The 16,709-nt window shown below is 38.9% G+C and overlaps 1 long non-coding RNA gene across 1 annotated transcript; it reads right to left on the bottom strand.

Moving 5' to 3' along the window:
* Positions 1-7,416: 7,416 nt before the first annotated feature.
* Positions 7,417-16,480, bottom strand: LOC113966992. Its single transcript, XR_003534041.1, has 3 exons — positions 16,426-16,480; positions 9,646-9,704; positions 7,417-7,448 (listed from the first exon to the last, which is right to left on the bottom strand). It is a non-coding gene; the product is annotated as an uncharacterized LOC113966992 (long non-coding RNA).
* Between the last annotated feature and the right edge of the window lie 229 nt (positions 16,481-16,709).

The raw sequence follows: 16,709 nt of genomic DNA, 5'->3' as shown, positions 1-16,709 counted from the left end.
CTGCTTTTCTCTCCCTCCGGAGTGTCTGGCTCATCAGTTTATGGATTGTGGGCTTTAGTGTCTGGCTTTTTCAAAAGCTACCTGGTGCATCTATGTTCATTGCTGATGCTGTGTGAGTTGGACCTGTGATCAACTTCCATCCTGTCATGGCAAATGTTGTTGTCCACCTGCAGAACAATGCAAAATGAAACACGAGGAAGGCAGATAGCTGGTGATGAGGGACAATGAATGAAAAAAGAGGAGTGTGCCACCCAAAGCCTGAGGTGCAAGGGGAGGATGGCTCTGAGGGGTTCTTCAAACACACACTTCACCATTCTCCTCTCCTCCCAGATGACAGGATGGCCCATCTGTTGGTGATTGGCAGAATGTCAGGGTGAGAAAATGGAGCAACTGGAAGACAGATATGAACAGGTGATTGTGGAGCCCAGTTTTGGGGTGGGTGGGCTCTAAGTGAAACCGACAACTTGAGGGGCATGCAAGGACGCTGGACTGTGGAGAAGGTCTGGAGAATAGGGGCTGAGTGGGCAGGGGCTGCTCTATGAGAGGGCATCCAGGGCAGGATGATGCACAGGAGGTCTGTAGAGGGGCAAACAAGGTGGGTGGGCTACCCTGTGCACTTTGTACCAAGATGAAAGAAGACATGAGGTCATTAAGAAGACAAGACTGCCAAAGGTATCAAAATATGTAGGATAAAGAGAAACTGAAATTCAGAACAGGTCCAGTGGGGATCTATCAAGGCCCACAATTCTCATCCTGGCCAAGAGTTGTGACTGAGCCAGACTTCATTGGTTTTTGTTGTGAGGAAAAACCAAGTGAGCCCAGTGGTGTAATCTGAGATCAAAACAGTCAGATAAGCCTTCAGCTCTTACAGATGGGTTGCCTTTGTTCCTGTGCTTTGTCTGAACATGAAACACAAACAAAATTCGAATTAAGCAGAGTCCTACAAGCCTGCAAGGTTAATCCCATGCTTTGACAATGCTCAGAACAAATTGCCCCCAGACAATTCACATGTTGCCTCTCTGACTTAGTGACAGGACATGTTCAGCAGGATCACCTCTGCTCCAAAATGAAATGCAAACAGTGCAAAGATCATTCTTCCATCCCCTGAGAAGATCAGAGCAGTTGGCTGATGGCTAAATCCCTTTGAAGCACGAGTTGGACACAGCTACACTGTGGACAGAGGAAGGGAAATTGCAGTGGTACAGCAGCTGCATTAGCTTGTGAATGAAAACATAGGCCTTGTTCTTGAACACTGTCGAGAAGTGCAAGCATTCTCCATATCAGGGTTTCAAATTTTCAAATCTCCTTATGATTCACTGATGTAGCACTGCCAGGTAGATGTCTTCTAGAAAGAGGTTGAATCTTCATCTTTTCTCTCTCCCATGAATACGTCTTGTTGCCAGCACATGCTTCCTGCATTAGCTTTCCCTTTCTACTTCTTTATTATACTAAGAATATAAAATATAGAGTGTACTCTGTCACTGACAAGTCCTTTTCAGCCTTCAATCGGCAAAAGTAAACCTGACGTTTATTTCCCATAAAAAACACCCTTGCACATCAGTGAGCAGGCAGAAACTATGGCATGCTTTCCATGGTTAACTATTTTTCTTTCAAAGTGCCATAATTTTTGTTGCAATTATTGGTGGAACTGCAGTATTTCTGAAACAAAGTCTCTGTAACATGATGTATGGTGCTTAGTACTTACTTTTGTACACTGCCCTGAACCTGTCATGGGGATCAGTTTTAGGTGATATGTAAAGCTGGATGGCACTGGGTGTCTCACTTGCTCAGAAAGAGCAGTCATAGCGTCGAGATGCTCACAGAACTTCTTGGTGCAAGGTGAAGTTCCCAGTGCCTTTTTAGGTAGGACACCAAGGATTGTAATTTTGAATCCAGTATATAGGTTAGGATTGTAATTTTGGAGTTGATAACAAAGTTGGGATAAATTCTACCTTAACTTTAGCCATCTGAAAGCTAGATGCCTAGTCTAATATTTCTTAAAAGTAATTTTTACTAGGTCTAGTTCTTCATGCATGGCACACACTATGTAACACAGTTTAACTGCTCAGATACAGTAGCCTACCATGGCAGCTCTGCTATTTCTAGATCTAAATTACTCTGTTTCTCTGGCTGTTATTTTAGTGTGTACAGGTACTGTGAAATAACAGTCTGACCAAAGATATGACTAAAAATTTTTCATTCAGAGCCTGCACAATCTGTAATAAAAATGCTCTGCAGAGAAGGATCAAACTAACGTCAAAAAATATCCTGAAAAGCCTCTATACAAACTAGGTAGGATTTTTCCAATACTTTGAAAAGAATATGTTGACACCCAATCTTAGGCCCCTGATTTTCTTGTGTGATAGCACAGGGAGTCTAGGAATCTCACTTCAGGCTCCAAATGATGAAAGATGTTGTTATATTTCAGTTAATGTGGACTCATTTCCTTGATTTACAGCCTTACCGTTATATCCTAAAGTTGAAACAATTCCTCCTGCTCCCTTAATATCTAGACTCTGAGAACAGCAGTAATGAGAAAGTTTGATATGGTCTTAATGACCTAAATTGACCAAAGTTGCTTCTTGATGAGACAGCTCTGCAACACATTTTGTCTTCGGTTTGCAGGAGCTAATTAAACTAATTTGAAGACAGAGAAGACAGCTTCAAAATACAAAGACAGGATTGTTCCCAGAGGAAAGAAGATAATATTCACAATGTCTTTAGCCAAAATTTGGTGATATTCAGAGTTAGGCTTTGATTCAGAGCCACCTAGAAATTACTAGTTATTTCCAGAAAGTTTCTGCTCGAATACTGATGAAAGTGTCCCTTTGTAAAAGGCACAATATTTTATATTTAATTCCTTAGCAATTGATTAGCATTGTAGAAAACTGTACACGTAATTGCAATTGATTCACAGAAGGGTAATTTCTTTTATTGTGTATTACTTCCTTGAATTAAATGTTCCAGTTTTGCGGGCCACAGCAGGCTAACAACATCTCCATTTTCTGAATTCAGTATTTTTTATTTATCATAATTGCTTTAGAAGTAATTGATTTCTGCCAAGAACAGACTTTAGCTTCAGAAATACTCCAGTTGTCATTGGTAGCCATTTTTTAAACTAGTCATTACTTAGCAATATTGATGCTTACCTCTTGAAGAAAATGGAAATCTTTCTATGCGTGTCAGTAAACTTATCAGACCCTTTTGTGAGTGATGAATAGCCTGGATACTAAATCAACATTTTTGCATAATGTTGAAGCTTCCACATTTAGTTACACAAAAAGGAGAGAACATTTTGATGACTCTAGAGTGTTTCTGTTCAACATATATGTGACACCATATGCAAAGACAGTGAGAGATTCCTTTGTGTCTGTTAGAGATCCCAGAGCCATTAAAATACTAACTTAATACCCATTTATTTTGTACTCCCATGCACAGCACAAAGTAAATTTAAATGCTGGTAGGTGGGCAGGTGGTATTTTGAATCCACCTCAAGTAGTCTTCTATGACTGACACAAAGTGCTGTGATTAGACTTTGAATGAGAAAATGTACAAGCACTTGTGTCATTATAAAACAAGTAGGGTGTTTTCTGTTTGTGACCCTGTTTTCTTCAGGGTCATTCTTTTTTCCTCTTAGAGATTTTAATAAGACCTGTTTTAATGTATTTGCAGGAAAGCATCTGTGAAAGCTGTCACATGAGAGAGTCATGGTGTCAGTTTGGAACAAGAAAATTGGGGCGTTGTCTTGAAATATATCAGAAACTGGAAAGTGGGGAACCAGTCGAAAGAATAGTGCAACTATTCCCAAATTCTAGGGTCAGGGTGATAGCAGAAACGCATCTAGATTTCTGACATATACTTAGGACCAAACTGCACCATTAATAGTATCATCATCATGGTTAGGCTTCGCGAACAAAGATTTGGGAAGGGCTCTACCCACGTTTCTTGCAAGCGCGTTGGTGGCTAAAAAGGCCAATATGAGATAGGCACGTCCGGTTGCAAAAGGCATAGCAGAAAGACTCCTTAGATGGTATATTCTGCAAGGCTCGATTCTTTCTGCGTTGTCTTTTCTCCTCAAGAGTGATCCTGCGTGCGTTCTCAAAAGCATCAGCAGCGTTACAGATGATGTGTCTCCAGGCCTCCTGATTGGAGGCCAGAGTAGACCAGGTATGGTGGTCAATGTGGCCAAGGCTGAGATGTTGTTTCAGGGAGTCCTTGTATCTTCTCTTCGGGGCTCCTCTCTTGTGGCAGCCAGTGGCAAGTTCACCATAAAGCAGGATCTTAGGGAGGTGGTGGTCCTTCATCCTGGAGACGTGCCCTGCCCAACGCAGTTGTGTTCTCAGCCACGTGGCCCCAATACTTGTGACTGCTGCTTGTTCAAGAACAGATGTATTGGTCACATAATCTGACCAGTGGATGTTTAGGATTGTACGGAGGCAGCGTTGATGGAAGCGTTCTAGGAGTCGCAGGTGGTGGTGGTAGATGACCCATGATTCAGATCCGTATAAGAGAGTAGACAGCACAATGGCTCTGTAAACACTGATCTTTGTACTTTTCTTCAGGTGTTTATTTCGCCAGACTCTTTTATGAAGCTTTCCGAAGGCACTATATGCCTTTGCTAATCTGTTGTCTATCTCTCCGTCAATCTTACCATCCGAGGAGATGAGGCTGCCTAGGTAATTAAACTGCTGGACTGATTTGAGTTCTGATTAGCCAATGGTGATGTGGGGATGATGGGGGACTTCCTGAGGTAGGGGTTGATGGAGAACTTCTGTCTTCTTTAAACTGACTTCCAGCCCAAAGAGCTCAGCAGTGTCTGCAAAGCAGGATGTTAAACGCTGCAGAGCTGCTTCTGTGTGGGCAACAAGGGCAGCATCATCAGCATAAAGCAGCTCCCAGACAAGATGGTTTAAGGTCTTAGTGTGGGGCTTCAGTCACCTTAGGTTGAATAGGCTTCCATCAGTACGATATTGAATGTAGATACCGTCCTGATCATCGAGGTCTGCCGTGGCCCTTTGGAGCATCATGCTGAAAAAGACTGTGAATAGGGTAGGAGCGAGAACGCAGCCTTGTTTCACACCATTCTTTATTAGAAAGGGCTCAGAAAGTGTGTTGCCATATCTGACTTGGCCGTGCTGATCCTCATGGAGTGAGATGATCATTTTAAGGAATTTGGGGGGACATCCTAAATGTTCCAAAATCTGCCACAGATCTTTTCTGCTTACAGTATCGAAAGCCTTGGTGAGGTCGAGAAAGGTTACATAGAGACCTTTGTTCTGTTCCCTACACTTCTCTTGCAGTTGTCTGAGAACAAATACCATGTCTGTGGTACTCCTGTTGGCTCTGAAACCGCACTGACTTTCAGGTATAATTTCTTCTGCTATTATTCTCAGTTACACTCAGAAGCAAAAACAGAGCACAGATTATCTTCCTGCAAGACACTTGCTAGTGAAGTAAGATATCATGTTCAGCAGAGGAAGAAATTCTAAATCCTCAATGAGCTTGACACACTGGAAAAGAAACATAACCCCCTTGTTCTGTGATCACCCCCACCATGGGTTCCATTGCCTGTCTTCCTGTGGTTCAGGACTATTTCTGACATGTCCACATTGTAAAAATTTGCCCCAGACTTCTAAGCAAGTAGCTAAGTTCAGGGAAAGGCCATAAAAAAGCCTGTAGAGAGAACTGTACAAAATAAGAAGGGCAAAATTACAGATAGATGGGGAGGTGGGGGAGTGGGATGTTTGCGGGCAGCTGACAGATTCAATAGAAAAAAGTGCTAAGATAGAAAAAATTCTTATATTCTATGATTCTAAAACCCTAATGGGAGAAAGGTGGACTCAGCAGCAGATGGCAGCTTATGAGTATGCAAGATCAAATCTGGGGGCAGAGGCCCTGGCTGGCCTCTTTCCTTCCTGACTGACACTTTCTGAATGACAAAGCCTCTTCAGGTGTCTCTTCAGGGTGGTGAGCACACTAAAGCTTAGAGTTGTAGCCTTTGGGAGTGATAACCAGCAGTTGCTTTATGAATTTGTGCATATCTCGCTTTCAGAGTCTCTCAGCACACAGCTCTTTAGCAGGCTCCTTCAAGGTCCTTTGAGACTGAGCAAAGTGACGCAAGAGAGGGTTGCAGAAGTGCAAAGTGAAACCTGGAGCTAAGTCCATCAAAGCTAGCTCATCACTAGCAAGGAGGCATAGGAAGAGGAGACAAACATTTTTGGAATAATAGATTTCTTCAGGTTTCTGCCATTACTCCTTGCCTCTTCTTTATAATGATTGACTGCTACTCAAAAACACTTGGTTCAAACCTTTTTCTCACCCCAGAGGTGTTAAGGAGAAGTCAAGCTATGACAGTTGGTAATGGGATAATTTAGGCTGGAGAACTAAAAACTCTTGTGAATGTGGTTCAGATGCAAAAATACTCCAGGCCAAAATGTCAGGTCTGAGTCTGCTACCATTTTGACTGGGTCTTAGATACCTCAGTCTCCCCTGATCGTGCAGCCAGTTCTTACATGGGAGACGGTAAGATAAAGCAGTATGTGCTTTATGAAGTACAACAACCCTTCTATACTAAGATGTGACAAAATGGCTTTCAGAAGCACAGAGCCAGTGAAACATCAATCTTCCCCACTTTCTTTTCCAGACTATTCCTGGGTATTTGCACAACAGTAATAAGACCTAGCTGGCATAGAAGAGAAGGCAAAATCTGCGACCAAAGACATGCTGTTTTCCAAATATTGAAAATATTCATAGCTTTTAATTTCTTTTTTTTTAAGTGCTATTAAGAACATAACAGCCACATCCAGTAAGTCTTTTAATAATTATTCATATTTTTGTTTCTTTTCCAATTACATAAATTGAACGTATGATATGACAAAGTCATATACTTGGAAGGTCTTTCAAACTAAGTATTGTTAGCAGTGGGAAGTTGTTGATTATATTCATGCAGCTCAGCTAGATCTTATTAGAGGTTTTTTTATGTTATGAGTGTTTATTCATATGTCATTTTGTGAATCTCTGCTATGTCTTGAACATTTCATGACTTCCGCTAGCTAAAGAGATGTTGATTTTCCAGACTTATTATTTATAAGGCCCTATGAGATTGAAATGACATTCACTGGCAATTAGAAGAAGGTTCGTGCATCAAAAATTATGAATAATGGAGAGAAATTAGACATTGGGTAAAGCTTTAAAAATAAACCCCACCTATATTAGTCTAGTCAATATGATTTATAGAAAAATTACTTACATACTACAAAAAACCCAACTTACAATTCGAGATGTTTTCCTGGGGCAAATGAGCTCTATACCAATAGACAAAATAATTGCATATGAAATATGCCACCCAAACAGCATTTTCATCATGGAAGAATAATTCAAGAACAAAAAATTTTCAAAAACCCCACTATCACCAGTGGTTCATTGTAATCAGTAAGTCAAGCATTCACCTAGTGAAATAAAGACAAGACAAAATAAAATAAAAATTTAGCCACATTAGTTGAAAATTAGCATGAAATATGACTTTGCAAATTGTAACCACTTGCAAATAGAAACCTGCACAATTTTGGGCAGTTAAGATAAGGGGGAACTAGCTTACATAAACAAATAAGATAAGGGACTGACAAGGAAAGCGGGAAAAAAAAGGCTTTTAGCACATAACATTGCAAGGGAGACAGGAGAGGGGTGGGGAAAACAACTGCTTGAAATGATAAAGCTTTATGTAACTACTCTATAATAATAAAAATAGGAGATAGGCAACCGAATGTCTATTTAGATAAGGCAGACTTTGTACCAGTTCTCAAAGAGTATATATGATAGCTAATTTTGGAAACTCACCTCTTCCAAATGTATAAAAAGCTGTCGTGTTTCTTTTCCCAGCAGAATGCACAGGGGGGGCGAAACCCCTCTGCATCCCCTGGCCGTAATAAAAGTGTGCTTTACATATTAGGGATTTCTTTGAATCACTAGCACCACTGATGTTGACAATTAGTTTTTTATCTTTTTTGCATCTGGTGCTTTTAGCAAGATTCATTTAATCCGAAAGTTTATCAACATATAAATTTATTTACCCTCTTGGTTTATTTTGCAACTTACATTCATGATCACAAGACCTTAATTCTTTCATTTTTAAAGCACTATAATAATGACTGTATGGCTTAAATAAGTACATGGATATGTTAAATACATACGGAAATAAAAATTAAACATTAGCTTACACTCACTTTAAAGTAAGTGATAATAGGAATATATCCCAGGATGTGATTGATCTTTAACTATTTTTGCCACAGATTAGAGTAAAAATCAATACAGATTTGCATGAACAAAGCAGGGTTTGTCTTGATTAAGGACCAGGAGTTGCTTTCCTTCATTATTCTTGGAAATAGCATGACTGTGCATGACAGACTTGGCTTTATTACCAGACCCAGTAATGTAAAATTTTATTTTCTTATTTAATCAATGGTGAAACAGAGGGGCAATCCTTTAACATGAAGAGATTTCTTATCTTTTGCTTATAAATTATCTTCTCTTTTCTCCCTCTTCCTGAAAAATAATGTTCAGGTTAAAAATTAGTTTTCTATTCTGGAATAATTGAAATATCTTTTGAATTTTTCATCATTGTATCTAATTAAATTTAATTAAACATGTTTTTTAAATTCAGCATCAAAAATATTGAATAAAATATTTTTACTTAAAAAAAATCAAATTTTTCCTGTGAATTAATAGAACCCAATTATTTATGTTGACTGTATTGTACCAAGCAAACTTTGTCCAGTGCATATTGCCAGTTCATAATTTGTAGCTCTTTTTATAATAGATAATTCTCATGTCTGTCATTCTTCTAACAGCCCTCCTTCAGAATGCATCACCTCTTCAGTAAGGGTGTAGAAACACTTTCTGTACTTACATGCCAGCTTACAGCAGGCATACAACGGTGGTTGTGACCTGGGCATCTCAAAATGTAACCTTTGAGTTTATATAGAGCTTCTCACAGATAATCACCTTTCATGATCAAGAGTGTTGTGGTTTCCTTTATAATAAAGCAATTTATGCAATTCAAGTGAAAATGAGCTTCTTTTAAAAGAAACACATTGTTTTCAGGCCACAAAAGAAATAGAATTTGAAAGTCAATCTTCTTTTTTTTGGTGCAATATCATTAATGCATCTTTTGCTAGCAACTGGAATTGTGGACTTAGACAGGAAATAAAAGAAGTTTAAAAAAATAGTTTCTTGATAAGTTATCCATCTCCAAATCCTAATGTTTCAAAGGCAGAAATAACTTTTCCAACCACACTCTACCCTTCTTTTGCTGAGTGATTCTTATGCAGATAGGCAGGATAAATGATATTTTATTAAGAGATAAGACTTCCATTTGAAAGAAAAATTAGAAGAATAGAAAACAGGTCTGACAACCACCCTGGTTACTTGACATTTTCCCATCCTATCACCTAGTAAAATTCCCAGTAAGATGATATGTTGGTTTCTGGAAGTAGGATTTATATTACCATGAGAAGAGCTTAGGGCAAGTCCTGTAGCTTGGATCTGTAGGACTACATCTATAAATCTGCTTTAGTAAAATAGCAGCAAGGAGGAGGTGTTGTTAGACAGTGCTGCTGGCATGATTTTGGTGCAGACATGGTGACTTACCTTGTCCCAAGACAGCATCAAATGGAGCTGGCAATGGCAGCCTTTCTGTAGCCGGGCTACTGTGAAAAAGGGAATTTAGCTGTCACATTCCAGTATCATCTGGCTGTATAGTAAACAATAGTCTCCAGTCTATACTATTCAGCAACATAACCATAACTTTCACCCCTGGCATGAGTCTGGAGTTTTAAAGTGATAGGCTCTGCCCAGCTCCCATTCAGACTTATGAATCTTACTCAACATAAACGAACTTTTCTTACGCTTCACCATCCCTCAGACAGAGCAAAGTGAATTTTGTTTTATTTTCGCCTGAAGTGGTATACAGTTCTCAAAGGACAAAACAAAACTCACAAATAAAAAACAAAAAAGCAATCCACTTTGGAAATGCTGTACTTGATTACCCTTCCTAGGCAAGCAGGAGCATAGATGCAAGGAACGTTGCTTTCCCTTGAGAAGTTCTTACTGGAAGCTCTATCAACAGAAGTATCATTGTGAAACCAGCTCATATAACAGCTGATATTTCTAAGGGTCCAGAAAGTTAAAGAGAGGGCTTAGCCTTGTCTCTTTTCTTAAAAAGAGAAAAAAAAAGGAAAATAATGTTAGTTTTGTACTGACTTGCATCTGTCAGCAAAGGGTGATTTTTCCTTGTTAGCTAATTTAACTTACTCTTTCAAAATCAGAATGGTAATGTAGCCATCTGATTTTTGGGTCTGTAAAGTTCGCATTTAGTATTTCATGGCTTTCTCTTCTCAGGCATGTTTCTTACATCAAAGAAGAAATACATCATGTATCTTGTGGCTGTGTAAATGTGTGCCATTTCTTAGTCATATTTAGACTAGACACAAAGTCACACATTTAAAACTTAATTCTCCCAACATTGGCATAAACAAATGTAGGAAATGTACCTGGGTGATATTAGGAGGTATTCTTAACAGGATTATTCTCTTAAGAAGCTAATATATGTTACATGAGATAGAAGAGGGTGTATGAAATTACTAATTTTCAGAGGTTGAAGGTTTAAAAATAAAATTACCTGACTGTACTCAGGCTTCATGAATAAAGACAAATAACTGATAAAGTAGCAAAGTTTCAGAAAAGTGACTCCATTAATTTAAAGATTTCAGTGAAGTGCAATGAATTAACTTTCTTCACAGTAAATAGAATTTTTAAGTTGTAACCGGACAAACGCACTTATAAAAGCTAGAGGAAGATTTAAATATCAAATAGTGTGTATGTTAAGGTATCTTAAATTGCATGAAAGCAATAACACAGCCTTTACAGTTTTTTTAGGTAATGACAGCTTATTAGGGAAAAACTGCCATTTTCTTAATCACATCTTCACTTGCTGCAACAGTGTTAAGGAGCTTGTTTAATATTGACACAAAGCAGTTAAAATAAATTAGAGCAGAAGAGATGACCATATCCTTGGCTGGACAGGGCTCGAATTTTGCATGAAGACATATCTTGCCCAGCTGATACACATAGTGGTAGTACAAGAGTGAAAAAACAAAATTTAGGCAAAAAGTCTTCCATTAGATCAATCCCTCTGTTAAATAGTGGCTCTCTATTTCTTTTTTCGGTGAGTTTATGTCATAACATATCAGAATAGATGCAATCCAGCCCTCATGCTGACTTAACTCACTGTGAAAGCAACCAGAAAGTTGCACAGAAGTGCCATCAGGTCTTGCATGGTGTTAGGTATTTCCTACCAGATGGGAAATAACTAAGGATCTCATTCTAAAAAAGCTATATTTCTTCTTTTCCCTGTGAGTGTGGGTGTTGATTTGGACACACACAGGCAGGTTAAAGCGAGATGGCTGCATATTGTGCCTGTTTACTCACCAGCTCCTCTTGCAGTCGTGCCACCTCTATGGCAACAAGTGAACCATGTGTGTAGCTCCTGACTGTCAGCCCACACAGTTAAATCAAAGCTTCTTATGGGCTGTATGAACATGCCATTCTGTAGGCTGAAGAGTTTCAGAGGCTGCTTTGTGTACAATGAAATGTTTCTACTGAAAGACGACTTAGTCTAATAGCTTCTGGACAGATTGAAATCTCCCATCATTATCTGAAGTCCTTTAGAAATAAGTTCTCCATCCTATCAATATTGATAGTCACAAGGGTAACATGAATGTTGGCTGCATTTTTTTAGCAGTTTGGTAGGTCCAGTGATCTGACTGGAAGAAGTTGGGTATCACATGTAAAGTTTTTTGGTTTCATCTCTCACAATTTACAAGAGTGATATCCAAATATAGTTTGTGTTGGCACAGAAATACATTACTTGAAAGCAAACCTGCTCCCACTGAGACTATTAAAAATTCTACGGTGTGGGGAATAACTCAGGAATGACATTTACTCCTTCAATTGTATGCTAAAGAAATTGCAATATGAGGGATAAAAACAACTTTCAAGAAGTCAAAGAAATGACTGTGGAATTGCTTAGGTGTTTTTGGCCAACGTTGCAGACTCCCCATCTAGAAGAAAATGCTGATTTTTTAAAAACCTAGCCATTAATTTAAGGAAATAAGATTTCAATTTTCACAGCACACTATTTCAGAATTATTTCTGAATAAGGTTCCTTTCTCAATTTATTTTTGCAAGAATTAATTTTGACATAAAAATAATATAAAGAGGATGTGACTCTCTGATATGTTTTGGGAGCTGTTTATTACGCTGTGTAGTGCGAAAATTGCTCACGAAGTGACCTGATATCATCCCATATAACAGCAGCGCAAAAACACTTAAAATGGGTAAACTACATGTTGTTGGTGAAAAGTAAAGGTACAAATCAGATTTGGTGACAAATATGAGCCTGTTCTCTTGTTTTGTCATCTGGTTTATTTTTATACTATTTATTGCTTGATTTGTGTCTGCTGTTCCAAAATTATGTTATTTTAATTAAGCGGAACTGCTCAGCCTTTCTCACACACTTCAGACCTAAAATTGAGGATAGCATGATGACAGCAGAATGTTTTTTTGAAAATACTCTCATGAATGGTTTTCCTTTAGCGAGATTTTTTTGATCATTACTATATTATAGCTTAAGCATATGGAGATATGTCAGTGAGAAATTTGCTCTTGTGAAGAAGACTTGAACAAATATATTCAGTGTTCAAGGTTGGTCAGGGCGTAGTGAATCATCTGACTGGAGAAAAGGTTCAACCAGGATGGGAATTATGCAAAGATGCATCTTTTTTTTTTTGAGTCCAATTGCTCTCTAGTGAGAGCAGTCACACAACACATGAAATCTCTAGAATTTGTTTTCTCTGTGGAAATTCAGTTTCCGTATCTCATCTGATCACTGAACTATTAGCTACCCTGACAATCAGGGTAGAGAAAGAGGTTCCTAGTCTCTTTTTTTTAACTGGATCCCATTTTGAACAGACTAACTTAACCTTATTAAATGAAAGCAAGAGAAAACAGACAACAACTAGGACATTGACCTGGAAAGTATGAGAGAGATTATTTTCAATCCCTGCCTCACAGGCCAAAGGAAAGATTTTAACTTCCTCTCCTTTTTAAGCTGCTCCAGCCATTAAAAGACTATGTGTTTGTCTTTGGCACGTATTGTGGGAAAACTGCTATAAGCATCTGGGTCTGAGAGAAGTTCAGGGTGATGAACCCAAACCTTCAAATGAAGGAGAAGAGGTCAGAAGGGAAAACTCCTCTTAATCTTTTCTGTGGTTCTTGAGGTTCCCTATCAACCCTGTCTATCCCATCTGTCCTTTTCCAGGCACTACATGATAAGCCCTGACTACAAAAAGACTAGGTTTTTCTGATGCTAGCAGAGATACCAGTAAACTGCTGTCTTTTTCTGGGTCGCTTGATGGCATCCGTGTGTTGTTTAATTGAAACAGAATGTATGTGATTTTCCAGTACTATTTTCAAAAAGAGAGACAGAAGACAAAATTGCCATTTGTTATATTGCTTGTTTTATGGATAGGCAAAGTTAGGGTTATTAGACATGCTCCTGCATCGTGCCATTTTTGTGCCACACTGAGTTAGTTTATAAAAGAATAAGGAGACTACCAAGGAGGAACAGAGATATGTAAACACAGTTTTGACTTTTGTGGTGCTCCCAAGGAAGACACAGAAAGAAGCCAAACAAATCATGGATGATAATGGATTTCTTGTAGCAACTTCCACTTGTCAAGAGCACTCCAAATCAAGCTCTTGACTGAGCAGAGCTGCTCCTTTTTGGACCACCTCCTGAACCCAGAAGCACCTATTCAGGAACACCCCAGCCACCCCTAGGGCAGATCAACACTTACACATCCATATGGCACTGTGCAGCCAGAAAGATTTTAGTCAGAACTGTGTCCATGCCAGCTGGCTGTTCTTGCCAGTGAAGGTGGTGGTCTGAGATGCAGAGTCAGTGCTACAAGTTTGTGGTGTTTGCCTGGTCTCTGCTAACACAGGACTTGTTGTCCTGCCCTGCAACTTGATGTGGGCACCTGCCAGAGGGGGGTGCTGGGAGCTAACCTCACCTGAAGAAACACAATGTTGGTTCTTGGTGTGGGAGATAAGCTCAACACACAGCATAGATTGAAGGCGCAATGTCCAATGATATATGTTAGCCCAAGCATTACACTGATGTGCATGGAGTGGACAGAGAGAAGTATTTAGAAGATAGGCTTCACACTAATCCTGAGGCTTTTAAGACTGTATGAAATCAAATATGCTTTAAACTTTATATCTTACTTTATTTCTCATCTTATGTTCTCACACAGTAGACTCAATTATGTCAATGGTATTTTCCAACCTAAATGATTCTGTGATAATTAAATCTATATGTTAAATATCAAAATGTTGTGGAAAAGACGTTGTACTGAAAGACACTCTAGAAGTCTGTCAAGCTTACCAAACTTGCCAAGGCACTTTGGGGAGAAGAAAATCAGAGGTCCTGAAGAGCTCACTAACCTACCAGAACAAAAACTAATAATGTCTGTAAGTTAAACCGTAACCCAGCTAAAACTTAGGTACTGCCCCTTTAAGTGATGAACTGGAATTTAGAAACCACATTTAGAGCAGGCAGGAGGTTCTCCCTCTCCTGTCATCTCCAGATCACATCCAGATGCCTTACTGTGATCTGCTCTGTCTGAATACAATTATCAGTCTTGATACAGGGACTGGAAATATACGTCAAGTTTCTTCTATATGGGATATGTCATGGGGTGATAGGAAAAACACCAGCAGTCCTGAGCCACGCAGCTGCAGACTCAATGGCTGAGAGTGGCTGGAGTGAGGTGCAACCTTGCGAGAAAACTGTGAGAACCCAACTCTAGCCAGGTGTGATGATGGGCATGTTTATATCATGGTGCACAACACAGAGATAGATACTTAAGCCAACTGTCAGACTTGCCAAGAGAAAGCTGGCAGCTACCTCTGACTGCCGGGGTCAGAGTGCCACAGTCACGCTGTTTCAGGGGACAAGGTAGTACTTTTGAGCTGTGCTGCACTCATGTACTTGGTGACTGGCTTCTTTATAAAGGTCTTCAAAATCTCAATATACTTTAAAAAAATGAGCAAAACTCAGCTGGAATTTATATTGTTTATGACGTAAATAGAGACTGGAAAACCAATTCATGCAGCAATATGTGAATGTCCTCTGATTATTTTTCATATTGAGGTGGCAGACTAAATTTTACCCACAACTCCATATGCATTTTTAGAGGTGTGATGACTAATGATGGGTAAGGGGAGAAAGAGATTGGATGTTTTTGCTACTAGTGCAATTCAGAACCATTTCCTCTCTTCACAATGTGTTACAACCAATGGATGCGCACAGACCATACATTTTAACTAGGAGTGGGATGTACTCTTGGTCCAGTAAATTAAAACCTGATTTTTTTTCAATGCAAACTGCAGTGTATGCCTAAGAGATTAATCAAAAAGATGAAGTAGTTTTAATATCCATTTAGGAAATGCTACATTAATCACATATTTTTATTTAAATTACAAAAAGAAATTGTCAGAGAGGCCTGACTTCAGGCATTTAGTTGGAATTCCATATATTTGTTGCTAACAGTCTAATAAAAGTATCAAAATTGGTTCCTATGTTTTGCTGTTATCCCACACCAGTCTATTTCTTCAAGGCATTACCTAGTTGATATACTTGTTACTTTATATTTAAGTCAATATTTTTGGTTCTATTTAGCATTTGAAATCAAATATTCAGAGACTTGACCTATTCTTCTGGGCAAAATTACTGCTTCAGACGCCTCTATTAAAATATTAATGAAAATATAACTTTTTTTATAACTATGACTTTAGTCTGCACTTTTGATTCTAATTAAAAACAGTAAATCTGCCAGAAAAATCTAATTGTATACTTTCAGAATCATCATCAAATGGGAACATTTCATACCTCAATATTGTTTTCCAGAAATTCAGCTTTAAAATAGGAAAGAAAATTGTTTTAAATTACATTACCATGAAGAATTTATGTTAGTGTCCTGTTCATAAGAGTTAATAGTAGCTTCTCATATTTAATCAACACTAGGTTTTATTTGAAATTTTTTCCACTATCTGTCCATCCAAGAGTCCAATGAATTGAGACAAAGTGGAAAAAGCAAAATGTGCCCACAGTAGACCTACTCACTGAGGTTTTAGATAATATTTTCAACAAAACTTTAAGCCAACCATTATTTTTAAACAGCTTCTCCTAAAATGTCTACAAGAGGGAGGGTGCTAAGAGGGATCAAGCATGGTAGCTGCTTCTCCTGCTGCCTTGTTTTGTATGCATATTGATTGTTGCTGTTATGTGTTTATTAACACCTTTACCTCTCAATTTTCTGTGACTCTGTCTGGGGAGCTGTTTCACAGCCAAGAGGGGTAGATGTGGAGTGATAAGTTCCAGAAACTTGATATGAAGTCATAGAATCATGGAATTATTAAGCTTGGAAAAGAACTCCACTGTCCTGGTCCTGCTGGCTGCACTATTTCTGATACAAGACAGGATGCCATTGGCCTTCTTGGCCACCTGGGCACACTGCTGGCTCATGTTCAGCCGGCTGTTGACCAGCACCACCAGGTCTTTTTCCACTGGACAGCTTTCCTGATACCCT

Source organism: Neopelma chrysocephalum, unplaced genomic scaffold, assembly GCF_003984885.1.
Source record: "Neopelma chrysocephalum unplaced genomic scaffold, ASM398488v2 Primary Assembly neopelma1_62, whole genome shotgun sequence".
NCBI lineage: Eukaryota > Metazoa > Chordata > Aves > Passeriformes > Pipridae > Neopelma > Neopelma chrysocephalum.
The sequence above is the reverse complement of the archived record's forward strand: the minus strand, read 5'-3'. Positions and strand labels throughout refer to the sequence as shown.